The following is a 12,305-nucleotide window of genomic DNA, read 5'->3' on the forward strand; positions in this document are numbered from 1 at the left end:
GGACCAAGAGGGGAGACCCCAAGCTGCTCGGCAAAGTCCTGCCCACACAGGGCTGGGTGGGATTAATCTCCCAGCGACATTTTGATTCAAGGGCCCACTGAAGCCATGAGACTCAGGGCACAGGGAGCTGGGGAGCTAGTTCAGCCCCCCAGTGCTACTCTGTGCAGTTCAGATCCTTCATCTCTACGTAACCAAATGAGTCAACTGGCCCCTTCTTGATTTTGACAGGTGTCAGCAAAGTGACACAAAGCGAGCAGAGTCCGATACAGGAGTGTAGAGGGTTGGGGGCGGGGGTGAGGTGTCACTCACACACACACACTTCACTGCCCTGATACCCCTTACTCCTCTGCAGCACCCCATTTCCAGGACATACCCAAGGGGGAAGAGGTTTAGTCCCCTGCGGTGAGCTCTTCCCAGGTGTCAAACCTGACAAAGACCCTCTAATTGCTGCATCAGCCTGTTGTACCAAACCAGCCCCATCCTTCTGGTGCTGGTCAGCCCTGGCCTCATCAAGGAAGAGACAGAGGACGCAGACTTAGGACAAGGAGCGGGTTTATTGTGGTACCTTACCTCCTCCTTGCTGAGTCACACAGCTCCTTCCCCTTCCTGACATATCCATCAATAACACAGGTGCGCTTTCTTTTTGCAGAGGTGGATTAATAGGGATGTAAGCAGAGAAACAATAGCAGAGCTAGAGAAAGGAAAGAACCAGAGATATAATAATCCCCATCCCTACCACACACAACCTTCCATCCCAGGCAGAATGATGGAGATGCAGCTACCTTTGAGGCAAAGCATGGCAGCCAGGGCACAGCACACTGCTCAAGGAACTGAGGCTCTAGCCAGGGGTAACAAGAGAAATCTTGGCTCTCTGGAAAAATGCCCCATCTGAACTTTAATGTTCAGGCAGTGAAGAGATCAGCTGGATCACAGAGGGATCTGATAGATCCTCACTCCATTTTCCTACATCAGGAGGTGGAGGACTGTGCTGATCCTCAAAAAGAAAAGGAGTACTTGTGGCACTTTAGAGACTAACCAATTTATTTGAGCATAAGCTTTCATGAGCTACAGCTCACTTCATCGGATGCATACTGTTAGAGTTTGAACCCTCAGTTCTAGAAAGTGCAAATGCTTTAAATCTGGTGCTTAGACCATTAAACCATCCCTTCTGGCACAGACATCCTGAGACAGAAAAATATAAGGCATTGCCCTTCTCCAGCATCTACAGTACAGGGATCTCAAAGCACTTCAGAACTCCCTACTAGGTGGGTATTATTCCCACTTTACACGAGGGGCACTGAGGAGGAGTGACTTGCCCAAGGCCATGCAGCAAGTCAGTGGCAGAGCTGGGAATGGAATTCAGGAGTCTTGACTCCCTGTCCCATGTGCCTATTAAATATTTATATTCTGGTAGCATCCAAAGGCTCCAGTCAGGATTGTGGCCCCATGGTGCAGGGGACTGCAAAAACACAGAGAAACCAGCTAACCTGGTAAGGAATTGGACTCAGCTGGGTCAGTTACACAGATGGTGGATGGCTAGTTTCAAGCAGAGGGAAAGCAAAGAAGGGGACAAGGAACAGGGTCAGATAGTCACTTGGTTGGCCATGCCTTCTGGCTGGTTCTGCAGGCTTCACAGCAGACTGGTGTCCTGAAGAAGACAAGGCAATACCATTGGGAATTTTCCTAAGCCATGAAGGCAGTATGGAGGTGTCTGAAGGAGAAGCTGCCTGATGGGCACTGAAAGCTGGGAACTCTGGCAGAGCGAACACAGGGGTCAACATTACGATCAGTAACTAAGCCACCAGGTGGGGTGGGGCTACATTATGAAGGTTCTTAGGGGTAAAGACAAGAAGCTTTTATTTGATATGCAGATGAAGTGGGAGCTAGCAGAGGGACTCAAGGGGCTGATGTGGTCAATGCGGGCAAGCTGAGAAGATAATCTTAGCAGCACCATTGTGAATAGACATGAGGGGAGTAAGAGTGCAGGAGGCAGGGCCAGATAGAGAGAGGGTGCCATAGTCTTACCTCTAGGCACCCTTCTCCTCTCCCATAAATGAGACAGAAAGAGGTAAGGGAAGGAGTAGCCCCCTGTTCACCCAGCAGAGGAACAAACTCCCTCTCAGCTCAGACCCATCTACCCCTCCCCATCCCCGATTTCTCTCTGGCAGCTTGAGAAATATAAATTACATCAAGTTAATATGACAGGTTTCAGAGTAACAGCCGTGTTAGTCTGTATTCGCAAAAAGAAAAGGAGTACTTGTGGCACCTTAGAGACTAACCAATTTATTTGAGCATGAGCTTTCGTGAGCTACAGCTCACTTCATCGGATGTGAGTTAATATGTTTGTTAATCCCCAGACCGCAACATCTCTCCTTTGCCTGGGTCGAGGGAAGCAGACAGTGACAGTGCAGGGCCCTGGAGCTGCTTGCCCTACCATCACTCTCATAACACCAGCAGCCAGGGCACCAGCCTGACGTTGGCAGAGTCAGGGCTGAGAAAGCCACAGCCAAGGCAGGGTGGGTCATGGTACATGCTGCAGAGGCCTGGCCTTGGCTCTCTAGTTCCAGTTCAGAGTGGGAATCATCATGAGGCCAGGACATGCCTTGGGGCAAAGAGGCAGCTGTTAGGACACTGACCACCCAGAACCCCATTTCTCACCTGGAGGCCGCAGAATGAAGCAGGAAAATTCCTACCTAGGAGTCCCTGCCTCCGCCCCATGCACCCTATGGGACTCATCACCAGCCTGCACTTTCTCCTGACAATGGTACCTGAACTACAGCTGGCCACTCAATGGGGACATCAGCCATTTGCCTTGCTCCCAGGGCCAGAGGACCCCATTCTCCCCAGTTCCCCAGAGCCCCCACATGTGGCCAAGAGCTCCCTCTCCCTGCAACAAACACACAGCCACAGCCCCATCTCTAAGCCTTGAAATTAAGTTAAGAAAAGAAAAGGGTTTCTCTGGGAAGCCAATGAAATGCAACTGAGAACATAGTTCCCATGGTAACAGCAGGATCCAGAGGAAGAAAAGGGGAATGTAAATTGCATTATTAAGGGGACAAATGGGGAGGGATGAGCCATCTGCACCCAGCAGCCACACCAGCCCACTTGCACAATGGCCCACCTGCGCTGCAAACAAGTGGAATCCCACCATGGAGCTGCCTCCTGCCCATCCTGGTGCCTGCCAGCCAAAGCTCAGAGTCCTTTACACACATCAATTCATTTAGCCCTACATCTCCCACTGAGGCAAACATCACTGTACTCACTGCACTGAGGGAAAACTGAGGCACAGAGAAGGGACAGGACTTGTCCAAGGTCACACAGGGAGTCTTTGGCACAGCCAGGAAAAGAACCCTGGGAGTCCTGACTTCCAGCCCACTACTTAAGACACAAAACTATCCTTCCTCTCTTTGACTTGAAAGATTTCTATTTAATTGGGGCAACATATAATCCTTGCTGCCTGGCATTATTAATTATAATCCAGAGGGAGGTTTGAAAACATCTTGAGCTTAAAAAATCCCAGGGAAGTAACAAAACGCTAGAGCCAGAATTCATACACTCCCACTCAAGTGAGCAGCATCCAAACCTCACTGTCCTAGAACCAGGACTCTCACTTCGCAGACCAAATGCAGCCCAGTGTAAGCAAGCAGAGTTCCCCTCAAAGCCAATGGGAGATGGACACATTTACACAATAGATGAATTTGGGAACCTCAGTTATTAGGAAAAGACAGGTAATAGTAATGGGGGGATTCGCTTATTAGAAATATAAATAGTAATTGGGTTTGTGATGACTGGAAGAACAGCATGGTGAATTGCTTGCCAAGCACAAAGGTTGTGGACCTCTTGAGACATTTAAATAGACTTATATGCAGAGCTGGGGAGGAGCTGGTAGTTATGGTACATGTAGGTGCCAATGACAGAAGGAAAGGTAGGAGAGAGGTCCTGGAGACCAAATTTAGGCTTCTAGGAAAGAGATTGAAGTCCAGGACCTCCATGGTAGCATTTTCTGAAATGCTTCCAGTGTCATGCGCCAGGCCAGTCAGACAGGAAGAACTGCAGGGTCTCAATTCATGGATGAGATGATGGTGTTTGGAGGAGGGTTTTAGGTTTATTAGGAACTGGAGAACCTTTTGGGAAAGGAGGATCCTATACAGGAAGGATGGGCTCCACCTAAACCAAAATGGAGCCAGATTGCTAGCATGTAAAATGAAAAAGGCCATAAGAGGAGTTTTTAAACTGAGGGCTGGAGGAAAGCCGAAAGTGTGCAAGAGCACATGGTTGGGACAGAGATATCCTTTAGGGGAGGACTTATTAAAGGGGATACTCTATATCCTAGTAAAGAGAAGAGGACAGAAGTTGATATAAAGTACAGGTAGGAACTGAAGAGAAAAAAAACAAAGGAAAAAGAGTCCCATTCAATTACATCACATGAAGGCAGACAACTAAATACTGACAAACTTTATGAGTGCTTGTATACAAATGCAAGAAGTCTATAGTGTGAACTTGAGTGCTTGGCATTAAATAAGCATATTGATATAATAGGCATCACAAAAACTTGATGGAACAATGATAATTAATGGGACACTATAATACCAGGGTACAAAATATACAGAAATGACCAAATAGGTTGTGCTTGTGGAGGAATTGCGCTATATGTGAAAGCATTGAGTCAAATATGGTAAAAACTTTAAATGAATCAAACTGTACATTGAATCTCTATGGATAGAAATTCCATGCTTGAATAATAAGAGAATAGCCGTAGAAACATAATACCGACCACCCAATCAGGATAGTGATGGTGACTGTGAAATGCTCAGGGAGATTAGAGAGGCTACAAAAACAGAAAACCCAATAATAATTGGAAATGTTAACTATCCCCATATTGATTGGGTACATGTCACCTCAGGATAGGATGCTTCTTGGAGCAGAGTCCTGGCACCCACAAGGGGAGAGGCAAGTCTTGATTTAGTCTTAGGCGGAGCATAGGATGTGGACCAAGAGGTGAATACAGCTGAACCACTCAGTAATAGTGACCATAATATAATTAAATTTAACATCCTTGTAGGGGGGGAATACCAAAGAAGCCCACTGCAGTACCATTTAACTTCAAAAAGGAAGCTACACAAAAATGAGGAAGCTAGTTAAATGGAAATTAAAAGGAACAGTCACGAAGTAAAATGCCTGCAAGCTGCATGGAAACTTTTTTAAAACACCATATTAGAGGCTCAAACTAGATGCATATCCCAAATTTAAAAAAACAATAAAAGGATAAAAAAAACCACCTCTATGGCTAAACAACAGAGTAAATAAGGCAGTTTGAGACAAAAAGACATCCTTTAAAAATTGGAAGTCAAATCCTACTGAGAAAAATGGAAAGGAACATAACCTCTGCAAATGTAGTACAAAAGAATAAGTACGCAGACCAAAAATGAATTTGAAGAGAAACTAGCAAAAGACACAAAAACTAACAGCAAAAATACTTTTAAGTACATCACAAGCAGAATGCCTGCCAAACAATCAGTGGGACCTCTAGCTGATTGAGGTGCTAAAGGAGCACTCAAGAAAGATAAGGCTGTTGCAGAGAAGCTAAATGAATTCTTTGAATGGTCTTCACTGTGGAGAATGTCAGGGAGATTCCCACACCTGAGCCATTCTTTTTAGGTGACAAATCTGAGGAATTGTCCCAGATTGAGGTGTCAGCAGAGGAGGATGTGGAACAAATTGATAAATTAAATTGTAATAACTCACTAGGACAAGACGGTAGTCACCCAAAAGTTCTGAAATAACTCAAATGTGAAATTGCAGAACTAACAACAATGGTATGTAAACTATTGCTTATATCAGCTTCTGTATCAGAAGACTGGAGAATAGCTAATCTGAGGTGGACTTTTTAAAAAAGGCTCCAGAGGTGATCCTGGCAATTACAGGCCAGTAAGCCTAACTTCAGTACCAAGTAAACTGGGTGAAACTATAGTAAACAACAGAATTATTGGACACCTAGATGAACACGATATATTGGGAAAGAGTCTAGATGGCTTCTGTAAAGGGAAATCATGCCTCACCAATCTATTAGAATTCTTTGAGGGTCTCAAACACATGGACAAGGGAGATCCAGTCAATACAGTGTACTTGGACTTTCAGAAAGCCTTTGACTAGGTCCCTCACCGAAGGCTCTTAAGCAAAGTGAGCAGACTTGGGATAAGAGGGAAAGTCCTCTCATAGATCAGTAATTGGTTAAAAGACAGGAAACAAAGCATATGAATAAACTGTCAGTTTTCACAGTGGAGAGAGGTAAATAGCGGGTTCCCCAAAGATGTGTACTGGGACCTGTGCTGTTCAACACATTCATAAATAATCTATAAAAAGGAGTAAACAGTGAGGTGGCAAAGTTTGCAGATGGTACTAATTACTCAAGATAGTTAAGTCCAAGCTGACTGCAAAGAGTTACAATTACAAAGAGATCTCACAAAACTGGGTGACTAGGCAACAAAATGGCAGATGAAATTTAATGTTGATAAATGCAAAGTAATGTACATTGAAAAACATTATCCCAGCTATACACACAAAATGATGGGGTCTAAATTGGCTGTTACCATTCAAGAAAGAGATCTTAGAGTTGTGGATAGTTCTCTGAAAACACCTGCTCAATGTGCAGCGGCAGTCAAAAAGATCTAACAGAATGCTAGGAACCATTAAGAAAGGGTTCCAGAGTAGCAGCCGTGTTAGTCTGTATTGGCAAAAAGAAAAGGAGTACTAGTGGCACCTTAGAGACTAACCCATTTATTAACCCATAAGCTTTCGTGAGCTACAGTTCACTTCATCGGATGCATTCAGTGGAAAATACAGTGAGGAGATTTATATACACACAGAACATGAAAAAATGGGCGTTATCATACACACTGTAAGGAGAGTGATCTGCTACCCAAGATCCATAAACCTGGAAATCCTGGACGCCCCATCATCTCAGGCATTGGCACCCTGACAGCAGGATTGTCTGGTTATGTAGACTCCCTCCTCAGGCCCTACGCCACCAGCACTCCCAGCTATCTTCGAGACACCACTGACTTCCTGAGGAAACTACAATCCATCAGTGATCTTCCTGAAAACACCATCCTGGCCACTATGGATGTAGAAGCCCTCTACACCAACATTCCACACAAAAATGGACTACAAGGCGTCAGGAACAGTATCCCCGACAATGTCACGGGAAACCTGGTGGCTGAACTTTGTGACTTTGCCCTCACCCATAACTATTTCACATTTGGGGACAATGCATACCTTCAAATCAGCGGCACTGCTATGGGTACCCGCATGGCCCCACAGTATGCCAACATTTTTATGGATGACTTAGAACAACGCTTCCTCAGCTCTCGTCCCCTAATGCCCCTACTCTACTTGCGCTATATTGACGACATCATCATCATCTGGACCCATAGAAAAGAAGCCCTTGAGGAATTCCACCATGATTTCAACAATTTCAATCCCACCATCAACCTCAGCCTGGACCAGTCCACACAAGAGATCCACTTCCTGGACACTACGGTGCTAATAAACGATGGTCACATAAACACCACCCTATACCGGAAACCTACTGACCGCTATTCCTACCTACATGCCTCCAGCTTTCACCCAAACCACATCACACGATCCATTGTCTACAGCCAAGCTCTACGATACAACCGCATTTGCTCCAACCCCTCAGACAGAGACAATCACCTACAAGATCTCTATCAAGCATTCTTACAACTACAATACCCACCTGCGGAAGTGAAGAAACAAATTGACAGAGCCAGAAGAGTACCCAGAAGTCACCTACTACAGGACAGGCCCAACAAAGAAAATAACAGAATGCCACTAGCTGTCACCTTCAAACCCCAACTAAAACCTCTCCAACGCATCATCAAGGATCTACAACCTATCCTGAAGGACGACCCATCACTCTCACAAATCTTGGGAGACAGGCCAGTCCTTGCCTACAGACAGCCCCCCAACTTGAAGCAAATACTCACCAGCAACCACACACCACACAACAGAACCACTAAGCCAGGAACCTATCCTTGCAACAAAGCCCGTTGCCAACTGTGTCCACATATCTATTCAGAGGACACCATCATAGGGCCTAATCACATCAGCCACACTATCAGAGGGTTGTTCACCTGCACATCTACCAATGTGATCTATGCCATCATGTGACAGCAATGCCCCTCCTCCATGTACATTGGTCAAACTGGACAGTCTCTACGTAAAAGAATAAATGGACACAAATCAGATGTCAAGAATTATAACATTCATAAACCAGTCGGAGAACACTTCAATCTCTCTGCTCACTTGATTACAGACCTAAAGGTCGCAATATTACAACAAAAAGACTTCAAAACCAGACTCCAACGAGAGACTGCTGAATTGGAATTAATTTGCCAACTGGATACAATTAACTTAGGCTTGAATAGAGACTGGGAGTGGATGTGTCATTACACAAATTTAAAACTATTTCCCTATGTTTATTCCCCCCCCCCCCCGCCGCCATCCCCCACTGTTCCTCAGACGTTCCTGTTAACTGCTGGAAATGGCCCACCTTGATTATCACTACAAAAGGTTTTCTTCCCCCTCCCCCCGCCCCGCTCTCCTGCTGGTAATAGCTCATCTTAAAAAGAAAAGGAGTACGTGTGGCACCTTAGAGACTAACCAATTTATTTGAGCATAAGCTTTCGTGAGCTACAGCTCACTTCATCGGATCATGCATCCGATGAAGTGAGCTGTAGCTCACGAAAGCTTATGCTCAAATAAATTGGTTAGTCTCTAAGGTGCCACACGTACTCCTTTTCTTTTTGCGAATACAGACTAACATGGCTGTTATTCTGAAGCTCATCTTAAATGATCACTCTCCTTACAGTGTGTATGATAACACCCATTTTTTCATGTTCTGTGTGTATATAAATCTCCTCACTGTATTTTCCACTGAATGTATCCGATGAAGTGAGCTGTAGCTCACGAAAGCTTATGCTCAAATAAATTGGTTAGTCTCTAAGGTGCCACTGGTATTCCTTTTCTTTTTATTAAGAAAGGGATAGATCAGTGATTCTCAACGCACGGGCTGCTTGCAGCCCAAAAAGCACAGAGCAGCAGGCCATATGACATCTTCAGGGCCACACAAGTAGTACATCTATGTGTGCATATGCGGCCCACAATGATAAATAGGTTGAGAACCACTAGGATAGATAATTAGATAATGAGATAAAATATCATAATGGCACTGTTTAAATCCATGGTATGCCCACACCTTGAATACTGCATGCAGTTCTGGTCACCCCATCGGGGGAAAAAAAAACATTGGAAAAAGTACAGAAAAAGGTAACAAAAATAATAATGAGTATGGAATAGTTTCCATATGAGGAGAGATTGAAAAGATTGGAACTGTTCAGCTTGGAAAAGAGACGACTGATGTGGGGATATGATAGAGGCCTATAAAATCATGAATGGGGTGGAGAAAGTCAATAAGGAAGCGTTATTTACCCCTTCACACCACACAAGAGCCAGGGGTCACCTGATTAAATTATTAGGCAGCAGGTTTAAAATTAAAAAAGGAAGCACTTCTTCACACAAAGAACTCATTGCCAGGCCAAAAGTATAACTGGGTGGGTTCAAAAAAGAATTAGCTAAGTTCATGGAGGATAGGTCCTTCGATGGCAATTAGCCTTTCGTCAGGGACATAACTCCCTGCTCTGGGTGTCCCTAAGCCTCTGACTGCCAGAAGCTGGACCTGAAGGACAAGCAGTTGATAAATTGCCCTGCTCTATTTACTTCCTCTGAAGCATCTATTGAAAGAGAATACTGGGCTAGAAGGACCACTCTGACCCAGTGTGGCCATTCTTGTGGCCCAGTGCTTCTGAGTGCAGCGGGATGCATGATCCAGGGCACTGGTGTGAAGAGATGCATTCCTAGCCTCAGTGCTGCCAGATCTGCACTTCAGCAGGATTCCCAAAGTTCAGAGTCACCCTCCAGCCTAGGCGAGTCCTGCATAATCTGTTCCATTCCCCAGATCTTATTCTCCCTTTCCCCGTTCAGACTGCCTGGTGCACTCTGGATTTTCCCTTGATGCTCCCTGACCTCGAAAGGGTTAATTCTCTCAACCATCTCCTGGGGCTTTTGCTGCTTTTTTTCTGCTCTATTTTATTTCCTCAAAGACATAGAGATCAGCTGCCTGAATCTGGTTTGAACTCACAGCAAAGCCTGCAGACACCCTCACTGCAGCAGACGCTGTGCCTCTGTGTCTGTGTGCAGAGGGGTAGGATGCACATGGGGGCAGGGGGAGGGGAGGAACATGTAGATTTGCTTTGCCGGAGCCCATTCGGAAACAGTCATGAATATTTCATGACAAGGAGATTGATGCTTCAGTGAGGCCAAGCAGGCATGGATCTGTGCGTGTCAGGAACACACAGGGACTGGGGTTTCCCGCTCTCGCCATAGTAGACCTCAAACCAGGCTCCTTGGGCCTATATAAAGAGCCCTGAAAACACTAAATGCAGGGGCCCTATATAAGGTGAACAGAGCTACACCCACCTGCATCTGCCCCAAGCTTCTGCACTAGGAGGATTCACAGGTGCCTAGAGTCACTCCTGCCAAAATCTACCAGTATTTTACCCTGCAACTTGTGACATGTCACAGCAAAAAAAAAACCAAACAAAAAAAAAAAAAACAACCCAGGGTGCAGTACAGTCCCATACAGCTGATAGCTTTCTGCCAGCAAATTTAATTGGCTCCAAGATAGGACATGAAAACAGAAACAAATGTCACTCTCAAACTTGCAGTCCTCTGATTCCATTACAAAAGAGGGGACAGGTGGTGTGTCCAGTGTGGCCACAGCAGTACCAGATAATAAATTTTCCTTTAGAGGCTGAGGATGTCAGGATTCAAACTAATTTAATATTAGGTGCTCCAGTTCAGTGCTAAACTAGGGGTCAAATCAGGCTACGTCATGCTAGATAGCGCCAAAATCACATCAGATTAGGTCTGAAATAGTGGAAATCCATGAGAACCAAACTGGAACCAGACCATAGGTTCCTGATGGTACTGGATCTGACCTAGGCCCAAACTATGCAGGCAGGCTAAGATCCAGTGATACAACTCAATCTCTCAAATTCAAAAGGTGAGTTGGATTTGAGGTTCTTGTTTTGGTCCTTTTCTATTTTTACATACACTTTCCCCATCCAGGAATCCCCAAAAAGCTGGCACGGGCAGCATGGGGGCCAGTGGTATCCATCCGGGGAGCTGGGGAGAATAAACAGCAGCACAATGGGCATCTGGGCAGAGCAATGGACACAAGGGCTGAATTTGGTCCCAAGGATTCATGAGCAACTTGCCACGTGCATGAGAGGCATGTGGGTGTGCATGCATGGGTAGATGTGAGTGTACAGCACATTGGTATTTCCTAATGTGGAGATCTGTCCGTCCAGCAGTATTTCACAGATGAGCTGGAACAGCCCGTTATCATGGAGCAAGCAGCAGAGATGATCCTGCCCCTCCCCTCTACAAATCCCAGATTTGGAAAGGCATCTGATCTGCACATCAAGTAGAGACCTAGCAAAGAAGGGGGTGTTGGCTAGGCAGGCATCCCATAGCTCCAGCCTTTGGGGTCATTGCTTGGGTATATGTGAGGCACTCAGAGGAATCACGTCTCTCCCCTGCGGTTGAGAGCCAGATCTACAAGTGAGGATACAAACGTGCAGAGAGATGGGCAGTTGGGGACAAAGCAGAGGCCTGTTCTTTTATGCTCACCCAGAATGGAGCACTGTGGGGTGATGGGAAGGCAGAGAGAAAAACCCTTATGAGCAGTATGCTTCATGGCAGGATGCAATCTGGCTGGAGCAAAGGCACCTTGTGCACTGTCTTAAATCAGTACTGCTAATGTGCACTATCAACAGCTGTTGTATTCCACCTCAAAGACAGCTGCATTTCAGCAGCAGATGAGTTGGTCCCTGTACTGTCTATATAATTTGCCCAGTTAATAAGGTGCTTTGAGTTCCATTGGGTGAAAGGCACTGTACAAATGTAAAGTCACTCTACAATTCAGAGGGGCACATAAATCTCTTTTTGGCAGTTGCCATGTTTGTTGCTCATGCAGCACTACAGCTGGTGTCAGCACCTGGGAAAGGATCACACTGAAAGACCACAGCAAAGCTGGAACAATCTCCCTATGGCCTACCCAAGCTGGACTTAGGTGGGGAATGAGAAAGCACCCACTGCAGTGGGAGTGGAAGAATTCAGCTGCGCACCATTGACCCAAAAGGGCAATATGCTGTTCCTGAAGG

General features: G+C 45.7%; 1 protein-coding gene across 2 annotated transcripts in view; it reads right to left on the reverse strand.

Annotated features, from left to right (window-relative positions):
• Nucleotides 1–613: 613 nt before the first annotated feature.
• Nucleotides 614–12,305, reverse strand: part of LOC140901585 (uncharacterized) — a 58,812-nt gene continuing 47,120 nt past the window's right edge. Inside the window, exon 7 of one of the 2 annotated variants that reach the window (XR_012155898.1) lies at nucleotides 614–691. The gene's annotated coding sequence lies outside the window, so the exon portion shown is untranslated. The remainder of the gene's footprint in view (nucleotides 692–12,305) is intronic. The other variant, XR_012155899.1, reaches the window with a different exon arrangement.

This window comes from Lepidochelys kempii, chromosome 22 (genome assembly GCF_965140265.1).
Source record: "Lepidochelys kempii isolate rLepKem1 chromosome 22, rLepKem1.hap2, whole genome shotgun sequence".
Classification (NCBI taxonomy): domain Eukaryota; kingdom Metazoa; phylum Chordata; order Testudines; family Cheloniidae; genus Lepidochelys; species Lepidochelys kempii.